The following is a 14503-nucleotide window of genomic DNA, read 5'->3' on the forward strand; positions in this document are numbered from 1 at the left end:
AACAAATGCCAAACAACAGCGAAGCACAATGGATGTTGCCGGAGCAAGTACGGAGGACAACCAGACCCCACAAGCTCCCCGGAGGACCATCCTGGGACCTCGGGGTCAGGGAAGGGCAAGGAGAAGAAGAGTGAGAAGAAGCGGTTCAGTCTGCAGGAAAACAAGATCCTGATAATGGAGGTGGTGGAACACCATCAACAACTGTTCATCACCTCAACTGTGTCATTGGCAACAAAAAATTCACCATGGCAGTCCATCTTGGACAAGGTGAATGCAGTTGGAGTGCTGAAGAGGACAATGGAAGAGGTCAAGAGGCGCTGGAATGATGTCAGGCGTAAAACCAAGCTGAAACTCGCCAACAACTGGAAGGCAGCAATGCAGAGTGGAGGTGGGAGTCCTGCGCCACAGGCGGACCAGGATGAGATGGAGGAAATTATGTCCACAGTCATCAGTGGGGAGATGGTAGCAGGAGTTGGGGGACCGGACGCCGTTCAACATGACCAGACACAACAGCACAAGGGTGAGTAACAACCAGGGATTGGGGGACGGGGGAGATGGGCAAAATGGCACACATATACAATTAAGTAGAGCACATCTGTGGTCAAACCATGCCCCAGACCCCAACTCCCAACACAAGACCAATGTGCCCAAAGTACACAACATCTCCGCACTGTGTAAGCACAGTAGTCAAAGGCACACTCCATGAAAGGGATAAGGGGCAACAAAATCAGACCTGCAGGGGTGACTCCCCCAAAATGCAACACACACACACATAACATGCAGAGCACATCAACATTGACATGACTGTGATACAAACCGCAACATTCCACTACAGAACAGAGGGCACAACTGGTGCTGCTTGTATGTAGAAATTGGCAAATCACATTTGGCATTGCAGGGAAATGTGAGTTGCTAATGTACAAGTAAAAACACACATCCGTTATGTTGTTGAAATGTCCACTGTCCCCCATCAAATAGGCAGCTCCTCCCAATGTGCACAGTCATTCAGTCTGTATGAAAACATGTACAATGCAACAACATACATGTGAACACATTGTTAAACTGCATCTCCCCTTCACATTGCAGCGGGAGAATCAACACCTCCTGCAGAGCAGCCCGAACCTCTCTTCTCTGATGATGAAGAAGACCACCACAGTTTCGACTCCGATTCCCTCCAACAGCTCGTAGAGAGCCTACACAACCCACCTCCAGGAGCAGAGCAGTCCAGCTGCTACGAGGAGACCCCACCCCCTGCAAAGACCACACAGGAGGCAGCACCCACCACCACGGCTGCCTCCCAGGATCCCTATGAAGAACACATGGCCTTCCAATGTCCTGTGTTGGGGTGCCAGGAGAATCTATCTGAACCGGTGCTGGCGGGCTTCGACCGCATGGCAGCCAAACTAGATGCCATACGTTTGTGTCTAACTCACGGTCCCTAATGGACACCCACAGTCCACTCCATGCTCTCCAACGGACCATGGCTGACATAGCTGGAGCCCTGACTCAGAGACTAGAACAATTGTCCAGTCAGAGTGGCTCTAGCGATGTCACCCGGGAGTCAGGACACAGGCGGAGGTTAATGGAGACCATGGAGCGGATGAAGGGGGAAAGAGCGTCTGCCATGGCTGCACACCAGCTAGAGGTAGCTGGGTTTCTCAATGACCTCAGGACCATCCTCATTGCGTTGCTGCCTCAAGGCCTGGCGCTGATTCTTGCTGCTGCTACCACTACATCGACATCTCTGCCCCCTGAAGTGTCAGTGCCACACAGAGCAGCAGACATTCCACCTCCGGCCCCTGAGGTATCACTGTCACACAGTGCTGGAGACAAAACACCACCACCCACAACTGAGGCACATGAAAACAGCAGAGGACGAAGATGAGGATGAAACAGCCTTACTGGTAAGAACACTGTAGCATTCATCTCTGCCATATGGCCTATTTCTGCTCGGTACTGCCCTCTGCATAATCACCTTCCACTGTCCCCGATACACTCTGCGACACTCACCTTGGACCTCCATATGAACTGCCATATTCTGTTTGATCGCTAATGACACAGCAATCAGACTGTGGATTGCACTCTTCCTCTTCCTATGGACTTGTCATTCCCTGAAGGACTCTGGCTGACCCGCCATGGGCCAACATTGTATAGTGGCGTTTGCATGGCCCTGTACTGCTCCAGCTGCAACACTCCACTGAATGTGCATTAAACATTCATAATCACACAGATGTGTCAAGTCTTTAATCTTTCAAGAGTGGAAGTATGGATTAATGTAGGCTCAGTGATTCCCCCTTACGTCCATGTTGCTCATGTCGTTGGACTTCGGTCACAGGGTGACACATTGTCGAATGCGGTCCGGGTGGCACCCACACAACAACAGGGACACACGCATTAGTTATTTCCTTTTTCATCCCCATATGGAACCACACCTCAAAGCCCCGGGGTCGTTGTTCAAACCGTTACGCTGGACTGGCATACGCCAGGCCAGCCCACTCCGCTCACGGTCACAGGGGGGGACGACAACACTACATGTGCCAGGTCTTCCCTGTAGTGATCTACAGATCACAGGTCTAGTTGTCAGCAAGCCACAGCCACTCCCTCACGGCTGTATTACACCCACACCACACCCATCCAGCACACACGTCACAGGACATGTGACCCTGCCAATAAAAAGGGCCGGGCGCACGTGCTCGACGCCATTTCCACTCTCTATCTGGGTGTATCCGTTTGGTGTTAACATAGGCATGAGGGCCTAGGGCCCTGCAACATCACAAATTCCCAAGGGCCAGAGGTGACTTAATGTCATCCGCACCACAATACTCAATCATAGAGGGTCTATGACTTGCGGGGCACAGACTTGGTGGCACCGGATACACTGCGGCCGGCACAGTCATACCGCCACAGGACGATGACTTTGGGTGCACTGAGGTAGGGCACCTTAAATGCTGAGCAGGAGTGTTGCCTGCAATGATGCCCCGTCCTGGCGGTCCGGACTGGTGACGATCGTTGTGAGCCCTGCTAGACCACAGTGCAGACCTGAGCTATTGGAGAGTGCTTGCCTACCGCCATGTGGCGTTGCCTCACGTGTCACAGAATTAGTGGCACCTCAAGGGCTGAGCAGGTATGCAGCCTGCGATGATGCCGTGTGCACTGGTATGTCCTCTGCCATAGCGAAATCAAGACCCAGAATCAAATGTGAGACCGGGTGCCGTGTTTGCGGGCCCCGGGCTTGGGGCTTGCACCAGCACGTGGTGGGCCTTCTTTGCGACACACCGGTGGCGGAAGGTGAGCAGTGAGACCTGGGTGCACAGGGGCGGGCATGCACTGCTGGGCGGCAGGAGGGGCTGGGGTCCAGCTGCCTGGGTGCGCTGGGTGGCATGCACCACTGGGCAGCAGGAGGGGCTGGGGTGCAGCTGCCTGGGTGCTCAGGGGCGGACAGGTGATCATAGCATGTACAATTGTATGTGTTTTGCCATTCATGTATCTAGACTCTGTTGCAGATGAGGGATCTGTTTCAGGTGAGGGACCTGGTGAACTGCAGTACATACCGGCATGTGTTTGGAGACACACCTGTGGCAGCAGGTGAGCAGTGAGGCCTGGGTGCGCCATGTTGGAACTCTCTCTCCCTGTCCCTATCTTCTTTTTTCTGCGTCTCTCTCTCTCCCTTTCTTTCCGTCTATCTCTCTCTCTCCCTTTCTTTCTGTCTTCCTCTCCCTCCCTCTCTTTCTGTCTTCCTTCTCTCTCCCTCTGTTTCCATCTTACTCTCTCTCTCCCTCTCTATCCGTCTTCCTCTCTCCCTCCCTCTCTTTCTGTCTTCCTCTCTCTCTCCCTCTCTTTCCGTTTTTTTCTCTCTTTCCCACTCTTTCTCTCTTTCTGTATCTCTCTCCTTCGCTCTCTCTCTCTGTCCTTTGATGAGAGCATGACACACCTTCTTATCTGGATTTTTGTCTTGCAGGCTGTGACTTACAGATTGTCCTGAGGAGATCCACCATGAGTCTTCATTAACATTCTTTTGAGGTTTTTTTAAATACATTTCCGTTTGGTAATTCGGAGGTGAATGTGTGAGACTCACTTTTGTGACGACACATGCATGTTATCTGTTGTGATTGTGCGACATCAGGCGAATATTTTTGTACATGATTTTGGGAAGTGGATGGGACATGTCTTTGCCCGGGGGAGAGGTGTCCGAGGGGGTCCTGGTGGTGGTGGGTGCTGTGGCCCTGTTGGGGCTCCCAGCTGCATGATCAGTGGCTCCATGGCATCTGTTGCCCTTAAGGTGAGGCTCTGGCCTGGGTTCCCTTTTGTGGTGCAGGCTGTTGTCCAACTTTACACCAGGTCAGGGCAGGTGTGGATTTCCTGCTGCTAATGTGCCTTGTCACCTGTTTTGAGTTCTTATCGCCGATCTGGCTGGTCATTGAGAATGCTGCAGAGTGGTGTTGTTGCTGCTTTTAGCATGGGAACGCCTACTCTGCATCTCATTAGCGATAGTTGCCGGGGTCCTCTGTGACAATGTTTTTTGCGGCTGCTATTGCAGGTAAACTGGTGTTATGGGCTGTTTGCACCAGCTTGTGAATGGGGCAATAAATTTAACGGCACTTTGGCTGCGATAAAGTGCTGATAACTCAGCGATGAATCCTTGAGAATATACCCCTATATTTATTAGTTACCTTTTAACATTTTAGCACCCTCTTGTACAACACAGCTACAGCATATCTCACTTCTCACTTATAAGTGGTGAGAGAACAGTTTATCCCTTCTGCAGAAAAATGTAAAAATTAACATCAATGCAAGATGGCATATTTACAAGCCCCATGCACTTTCTGGAGTGTCCCTTTTTTTGACGCACCAGCACCATCATGTGGTGCTCTATATTCACAAAGCCACATCAAGCCACTCTGCGTAGCTTTTCATGTCTTTATAAATACAAATGCTTTTCAGGCAGCCCTTTGCCCGATAGAAGCATGGCATGGGTGTTGCTGTGGGCTGTGCCCTCCAGGAGAGCTATAGGGAGATGCAAAAAAAACAAATATGTTTATTTCTCCTAATTATTTCCTGCTTGGGGGGCGCTAGAGGGCGCATACGCGGAATGGCTGCCTAACGTTGCAGCTCCCGCACCTTGGCCATTCATCCTTCACCTATCCTCTGCCACGGACGACCGACATCGCCTTTGAACCTGCCATCTGAGGCGTGCTGCTATCCCCTGCACTCGACCGAGAGCCTGGCTCGCTACCGCCATCAGAGACGGAGTTCTAGCCTGATGAAGTCGGGCTGGCTACAACCCTGTTGATTGCCGATCGGCGGGACCGGCTGTGGGGCGCCACGCAAGGTCAGTGCTTGCCATGCGGCGGTAGGCCCGGCCTGCTCCGGAGCTCGCGTTTTCAGTGCGGAGCCCGTCCGGACTTCTGGTGGCTGGGCGGACTTGGAGCCCTGATCTCGACCGTTTTGCCCCCTACCGCGGGCGGGAGCCAGGAGTGCCTGCATTGGACAGCCCTGCCGCTATACAAACTGGTGAGCGGCGTGACTGAGCGGGGAGGTGACGCACTGCTGGCGGCTGCTGGAGGCCGCCACCGGCGCGACCTTGAGCACGTCGGATGACGCTTCCCCTCGGTGGCGGCCCTTTAGGATTACCCTCCGCTGGCTGGCAACTGCGGCTGGGGTGGTGCGTGGGGTCCCGCGCCAATATTGCGCCGACCCGCGCCATCCCTTGTACCTGCCTGCCTGCCTGCCTGATTGCCTCCTGTCACCCGAGGTGATCCCTGGATTCCCACGGCCGCTCCGCTGCCCAGCGCCTGCCATTGCCGTATCTTGAGCTTTGGCCCGTCCTACCTGGGAACCACGCTACGGCGGCCCGCACTCCAGCGGCGGTCCCGTGGGCTACGCACTTTGCCTTGCACGTGGTGCCATCACTAGACCCTCACGCCTGAGGCACTCCTCACGCCATAGCTGCTTTGTCTGTGCCTACTGGCGCCTTTGCACCGCTGGAGCTGTGTGGCGGCTTGCTGAGACTGTCGGCCTAATCCCTCCTGCTTGGACCCTTTGTGGAGCACGTGTGCCACGCTGCCTTCCTGGACTGAGGCTGGACACCCTATACAAAAGTGCTAGAGTTGAGTACCTCTAATTACATGCTTTGATCTACTTGTCGTCCGGACCCGGAAGCTACCCCGCTAGTGAGGCCTGGACGGACGGGGGCGCCGGACTTGCCACGCTGCCTTCCTGGACTGAGGCTGGACACCCCTATACAAAAGTGCTAGAGTTGAGTACCTCTAATTACATGCTTTGATCTACTTGTCGTCCGGACCCGGAAGCTACACCGCTAGTGAGGCCTGGACGGACGGAGGCGCCGGACTTGCCACGCTGCCTTCCTGGACTGAGGCTGGACACCCCTATACAAAAGTGCTAGAATTGAGTACCTCTAATTTCCTGCTTTGATCTACTTGTCGTCCGGACCCGGAAGCTACCCCGCTAGTAAGGCCTGGACGGCCGGAGGCGCCGGACTTGCCACGCTGCCTTCCTGGACTGAGGCTGGACACCCCTATACAAAAGTGCTAGAATTGAGTACCTCTAATTACCTGCTTTGATCTACTTGTCGTCCGGACCCGGAAGCTACCCCGCTAGTGAGGCCTGGACGGACGGCGGCGCCGGACTGGGCTGCCAAGATGGTGCGTCCCGAGAACCGCCAAACCAAAATCAGCTTCGACGGCGCCAAGAAGTCTACGAAAGCGGTCCCTGTTGACCCTGGATCCGGTGCCGCTTCCACGTCCACTGTCTCCTCTCCTAATAAGGAACTTGACCTTCACCGCCTGTTTCAGGAAATGCGACAGGGGTTCGCCACCGTGGTGGAAAAGGTGGATGGCGTAACCGCCAGACTAGACGCTTTGGCCCACAGGGTGGACCGGCATGAGGAACGGTTCACGGCCACGGAGCAGCGTATCTCCGATGCAGATGATGTCGCTTCAACCCATACTACTCAACTAGCCCGTATGGACAATCTACTCATAATCATAGCGGCTAAGAACGAGGATTTGGAAGCCCGTAGTCGACGCAACAACATCCGCGTCACGGGCATTCCGGAATCCACCAACACGGGCAGGATGGAACTATATGTCGAGAAGCTCCTCAAGGGGTCCATAGGCGAGGACACCTTTTCTCCGCAGTTCATCATTGAGCGAGCACACCGATCGCTGGCGCCTGTCCCTAAACCCGGCCTGCCGCCTCGACCAATCATCGCCAAACTGTTGAACTACCGCGATCGTGATGTTGCGCTGAGAGCTGCTCGCACTCAACAATCCCTTCAATATGATGGCATCACTTTTTCCATCTATCCGGATTTTACCCCGATGGTGCAGGAGGAACGGCGCAAGTTTATCCCAGTGAAGAAGAAATTACGAGAAGCTCAACTAGACTATGCCCTACTCTACCCAGCGAAATTACGGATTACGCATCAGGGGAAACAACGCTTCTTCACAAACCCCCAAAAAGCTGAAGACTATTTGAAATCACTTCGCAGGGCCAGAGGAGGGGACCGAGCTGCTGCGGCCGACCTGGGGGATGAGGATCCGACTGCTGCGGAGAACGAACACTGACTAGGTGCACTTACCTACACTGCACCTTGGCTACCTAGCGCTGGTGCACTTCCTGTTTGACCTGTGGGCTCTGCAGAAGCTACCTCTTCAACGCATCATGGCAGTGACTGGTCGTTCTTGTGGTAATGTATAACAAGGTCCGCTTGCCCAGCCCTGGCCTCCACCTAGGGCGGTACAGTTTCGGAGGCCATCGGCGGGTAAAGTGGCTGTGCGCCCTTGATGTTGTTACCCTATCGGGTGTACCCCACACTAACTGTTACCTTGTTGGAATCGGATGTTGAGGGTGGGGGCTGGGGGGCGGGACTGGGGGTGGGACTGGATGGCTGCAGGCATGATTGGGATGCTGTAGTGGGTGGGTGGGGGGGGTTTGTTGGGGGGGCGAGGTCTACACACCGAATGCTGCTTTGGTTTCTGTCATGCCGGGTTGCTGTAATGGATTCAAACGATATGAGTATCACTGACTCATTTTACTCAGAGGGAGATGTTTCATTGCTCTATTCTCAATGGCGGTCTTAGGGTCTGATGTACAGCTACACTGCATGTCTTGGAATGTCCGTGGGCTTAATAATGCCAGGAAATGTCGTGATGTTCTTGCATACCTTACCAGACACAATGTACATGTTGCCATGCTCCAGGAAACACACCTGTCACCACAGGTGCGGACCACATTTGCGTGTAAGTGGGCTGGCACCCGTATTTTCTCATCCTATTCTACATATGCCAGGGGGGTTGCCATCCTTCTTCGCGGTACCTTGCCGTTTCAGAAATGCGGGGAACTGACGGATGGAGGAGGTCGTTACGCCTTACTGTGGGGGAGAATGGGTCGTGACACTATCACCTTTGTGAACTGCTATGCACCTAATATAGATACACCTACTTTCTTCACTACACTTTGGGGCAATATCCTGGACGTGGGCTCCCGACATATCATCTGGGGTGGGGGCTTCTATTTAGCGTTGGTGCCTAGCATGGATAGAGCGGACGGGGCTCACCATTACAAGCCCAGGGTCAGGGAGGCCCTAGAGGGCATTGTCACTGAGGGAGCCCTGGTAGACATACGGCGGCGCCTACACCTGGCAAGACAGGAAGGCACTCACTTTACATCACAGACGGGCACATGGGCACGACTTGACTACTTCCTTGTCACTCCTGGACTCGCACCGGAGGTATTGAAAGTCACACACCTGCCGAGAACATATTCTGATCACGGTCCTGTCCTGTTGCATACTCGGATACCTGGGTGGGATTGCCCTAGGCCCCAGTGGCGGCTACAGCCGGCAGCTTTATTGGATGCCTTGTTTTGGTCCGAGCTGGGGGAGGAAATTGCTGACTTCTTTCCAAGAAACAAGGGGTCGGTCGACTCGGTGGAACATATCTGGGAAGCATTCAAGGTCACTGTCAGAGGGTATTGTATAGCAAAAAGTTTTGGGGTCCTCCGGGACATACGGGCTACTATCCATAGACTGCATGGGGAGCTACGGGCGTTGGAGACTCGAATGGTCACAGAGGATGACCCAGCATTACATGCTGAGTTTAGGGTCACACTGACCAAATACACAGAGGAAGCTGACAGGGAAGCGAAGTTCAAGGGGAAGTACTGGCAGGCTCGGCGATATTGTGAGGGGGATCGCCCGGGAAGGGCCCTCGCAGTGTTGACGCGTTCACCGCGTGAGCGCAACACCATCCTTGAACTCACTGATGACCAGGGACACACTATCAGGGATTCAGAGGCACTGCTTGCCACCTTCACCTCACACTACCATGCTCTGTACACCACCAGCGCTTCTGCAGATGTACCCTATGCTGACTACCTGGGCGATGTGACACTCTGTTGGCTCAGCGATGGGGACAGGGCCTTCCTGGCGGCTCCGTTTGAACTAGACGAAATTCGGGAAGCCATTATGTCCCTTAAGAATGGCAAAGCGCCCGGGCTAGACGGTCTGCCGGCCGAATTCTATAAAACATATATAGACATTATGGCCCCAGTCCTTCGCGAAGTCTATGAGGAATCGCTTGCTGATGGCATTCTTCCAGGCTCTATGCGCGAGGTAGTTATCACCTCCCTCCTTAAACCAGGTAAAGACCCTGGCTCCTGTGGTTCCTATCGTCCTCTTTCCCTCTTGAACTGCGACGTGAAGATATTAGCCAAGGTTCTGGCTACTAGGCTGTCCCTACTTATGACCAGGATTGTGCTACCCGATCAGTTGGGGTTCGTCCCCGGTCGCTCCACTTCTCATAACCTACGCACCTTATTTTCACTTCTCCGCACGGTCCATCCAGACCTCCCGGTGGCTGCGGTATTTTTAGACGCCTCTAAAGCATTCGACTCGGTCGAATGGCCCTACTTATTTTCGGTGCTGTCGAGCATGGGTTTCCCCAAACTTTTTCTTTCCTGGATACGCCTCCTCTATACTCAGCCGACGGCGAGGGTCCTTATTAAGGACCGCCTCTCCCCCTCAGTTGCCATCACGAGAGGCACGCGTCAAGGGTGTCCTCTGTCCCCCCTCCTGTTCGCGATTGCGGTAGAGCCTCTGGCTTGTAGGCTTCGTCAGTTACACCGGGAGGGTGCCGTACAGTGCCTACAACGCCAAATAGATGTGTCCCTTTACGCGGACGACATTACGCTTTATGTCAAGCACCCTCACCTTCACCTCAACCCTTTATTGAGAGAATTTGTGGCCTTTGGGGGCATGTCCGGATACACATAAATTGGTCCAAGTCGCAGTTCTTCCCCCTTACCGACTCGGTAGCCGACTTTCCCCTCGACTACCCACTAGAGTGGTGTCGATCAGATCTTCGTTATCTGGGCATACAGATCTCGCGGGATCGGGAGGAGACAATTCACTCCAACTACGGGGTAGCGATCACCACCCTTACGGCCACGGTGGACCGCTGGGTTGCATTACCGCTCTCCATGGCCGGTAGGGCTTCCCTTATCAAGATGGTAGTGTTGCCCCGCTTCCTCTACCTCTTTCTCAACATCCCGTATTATCCGGGTGCCTTTTTCTTCAAAACCCTAAAGTTGGAGCTCTGTTGCCTGTTCTGGGGGGGCAAGGCCCCACGGCTGAAATGGTCTACACTCATATTACCCTACGAAGCTGGAGGCTTTGACGTCCCCGACTTTGAAGCCTACTACCTTTGCACGCAGGCCCACTACGCATTTCACTGGATGGTCCCCACGCCATTTATGCCACAGCTCGCGGTAGAGGACTGGATAGTGTACCCCATACCGCTAAATGGGCTAATCCATTGTCCAGAGTCGGAGATCCAGACTCCGAACACGTCAGTCTCTTGCACCTTGGATGCGTGGCGCCGCCTAGCTAGGAGGCTTTCCTGCTCCTTCCCTTACTCCCCCCTTCTCCCCCTGACAAACCACCCCTCACTCGCACTGCTGCAAGAACGAGGCTTCCGGATGCTTTGTACACGGCTACATGTCGTCTCCTGGGGGGATCTGTTCGTGAATAAAATTTTCAAATCCATGGACGTACTCTTTGCTACTCACGACCGCTCCCCACTCGATGCATTTTATTACCTTCGCCTCCGGCAAGGGATGAAAGATATCCTACCTGATTACCCTAATGAACCAGAACTTCTATGTCCGTTGCACTTTCTGCTCAGCTCGCAGACCGGGGCGCATTTGGTCTCTGGCCTTTATCGCCGCGTTCGGTCAGACATTGACCCTCCTGAGACGGGTGCTAAGGCATCCTGGAGTGCGGATCTGTCTGCTACGCTCACTGATGAACAGTGGCAATATTGCTGCACCCTCACAGCTAGGATATCAGCCAGTAGCAGACTCAAAATGATTCACTATAAGTTCCTTCAGCGGCTATATTACACTCCGGCAAAAAAGTTCAGGTTCCGGCTGGCTGATACCGACAAAAGCGAGCGCTGTCGCGCAGACCATGCGGGCTTCTTGCACCTCGCCTGGGAATGCCCGGCTGTTCGGGCGTATTGGCAGCAGGTGACCGATGCTCTCACGGCGATGACCAAGGTCACTATTGAGGCGGAGCCACTACTCACACTGCTGGGACATACACCGCACATTCCAAAATCCAGCAGGACATTCATTGATACTGCTCTGCTCTTGGCTAAGCGACGTGTGGCATGTCGCTGGGGCCGAGGCAGGGCACCGAAGTTTAAGGACTGGCTTTCGGATATGACTTACTGTCAGGTTCAGCACATCACTTATTCAGAGTTGTTGCCGCTCCCAAGCAGGCCTAAAGACATCTGGGAGCCACTGGTCTCCTACCTACTTGCTCAGGAGGCCGACGATGTGGCCCTGGACCAACAACAGGGGGGTGACTGATCGGGCTGCCGGCCCCAGCGACTATGAAGCGCTTGTGCCTATGCATGCATATGCTGAATCCCCGATTGTACGCATGCCTCCTCCTGGCCACACTGCTAATGCTGACATGACACTTACCGTGGGTAGATGCTACTCCTCCTTCCACTACACATCACAGCCCCACATCTCCGTATTCTACTACTTCCTCGAGATACAACACACAGCCATTACTCTATTTCTATACATGACCAACTGACGCCGAGACCACTACCGCAGTGCAATACAGCAACCTATGATCATTATTCCATGAGCAACTGTAAAGATCTGGCACTTCTTTTTCACCTAGGCACGTGTATATGACCTCTTCCTTTTTTTTTTTTTACCTTTTTTTTTTATTGTTAACTGTTGAGGGTTGATCAGAAATAGAAAAGAAAAATATAAAACCTGTTCTGCTGCAGTTAATCCTAACATGCGCCAAAAGGGCGTCTTTTTTCTTTTTTTCTCTTTTTTCTTTCTTTCCTTACTGCTACGATTTGTCGCCACCGGGCCTCCGGGATGCCGGTATCAAGGCTGTGTATCTCTCTGTTTGCTCCCGTTTCATGTTGGTTTTTTTTGCAATGTGGCTGCCAGCCTACGGGTTGTGGGCGAACACAGCAGTGTAACTTAACTATGCAATAAAGCAGTTTGAACACCAAAAAAAAAAAAAAAAAAAAATTCTTTCCTGCTTCTATGCATGCTGTATCCTACAGTACCTCTTATGATTGTTTTTGTACAGAAAGGTGTCCCTTCCTGCTCAAAAACAATCATCCCCACTACACAGGAACCCTTGCACCACGGGGCAAGGTTGCTTCCTTTGGTGTATGGCAGCCAGTTCTGCACTAGCACAGGGAGAGCATAGAAATCCATCATATTGTTGTAAATATGATGGATCCCTGTGCTTTGAAAGTAATGCCAAATGACTTGCAGCTCCACAGTATATTACTTTCTTCTAAATTTAGCCCCAAGTGTACAAGTACATACAATACCCCAACACTATCAATACAAACACAACATAATAGCTATTGGATGCCTCCCTACCAGTGCGTTAGGGCTCTATTTACTATCTCAGTACTGTTCTACTTAAATGTATCAGATTTAAATTTTGGGAAACAGTGCATAAAATCATCAGCCTGTTAATGTCTATCAAAACATTTACCTTACTAATTCTTCCAACTACATCCAAGAGTATGTCACAGCGTCATATATAACTCACCAGATGGTTCTAAAAGACTACATATTGTTCAGTAAAACTTGTAAAAGCATGTATTTGTGATTGAATACATGAATGTTCCTTGGATGATTGAATTGTTGCATACATAGTACATAGGGGATTCTTTGGAGATAAAAGTACTGCCTAGATGATTCCGTAAGTATATCAGAACTCCATGTGTCGTTCCATATCTTCATTGTTACTGCCTGCAAGTTGCCTCCATGTTTACATGAGTAATGACTGGATGAGTGTATGAGTGCAGGGGTAATGCCTCAGTGAATGAATTAGAGCAAGGGTACAACCTGCATCTTTAAGTAAGCTCAAAAGTCCCACCCTATATACAGTTATATGCAACCACAAGAACCACATCTCACTATCTAAGCATATACAAAGCTGTCATATAAGTAAAAAATCACATTGATAAACACTTCCCAATACTTACCTAACAAGTATTACTTGTGATAATTCATATACAGGCAGACATGTTCTAATCTTTTAATTGTGAGTACACTACTCCTGTGATGTATCTTTTGATATCACTGTGATACTCTTTTTTTTAATTAAACTCCCATATGTATCTTCTTTTCTTATGCAATTTTTTTTATAAAGAATTAAAAAGTTATGTACATACCAGTGAAATCTTTTTGTAGACTATATTGTGGTTTTAGCTCTTTGTGGATAGTTTGACACTGCTAGGTTTTCTGAAAACTAAGCACAAGAATGGTAAACCAGTCTCATACAAAGCAACCATAAAATGGCAACCTCTTCAACTATGCACTCTGTGATCATGAGAAAGGCAGCAAATTAAATAATGTCTTTCATTTTAGACTACACTATTTCCTCTTGTGAATGGTTACTATCTGTTAACCCTTTCCCTCTCTTTCAAATAGAAATTCCTATCTATGTCTGTTTTGCGATCATCGCAGAGAAATCATGACAAAAATGGTAGTTCAAACCCATATCTAGCTTCATTTTTAAAAATGTATCTACTACACAACTGTTTATTACATAGTCCTGAGTTGGAAATTAAATCTTGCCATCACTTAAATTGTGTCATCACTCCTAAACTCTTTAAAAAATGTTCTGTCTCTTTAGCACCCTTCCCCACAATACACACTTACCCCCCCCAGTAGCGGCTCCTCGAGGGAGTGCTGTGGGGCGGTGAGGCAGGCGGGGGAGGGGCAGGGTGGGGGGGTAGTAAACTTCAGCATACGGCCGAACAGAGGTAAGTAAAGAAATAAAGAAAGAAAACAAATTAAGTTGCACATGTTGCATCACCATTTGGCAGTCAGTTTGGGCTGCACAGTTCCCATTGGGGGCAGGGTCAAGACTGATTTGCATATGGCTAGGTCCAAACAGAAACTGGCATGGTGAGCAAAATAA

This window comes from Lissotriton vulgaris, chromosome 3_1 (assembly GCF_964263255.1).
Source record: "Lissotriton vulgaris chromosome 3_1, aLisVul1.2, whole genome shotgun sequence".
In the NCBI taxonomy this organism is placed as follows: domain Eukaryota; kingdom Metazoa; phylum Chordata; class Amphibia; order Caudata; family Salamandridae; genus Lissotriton; species Lissotriton vulgaris.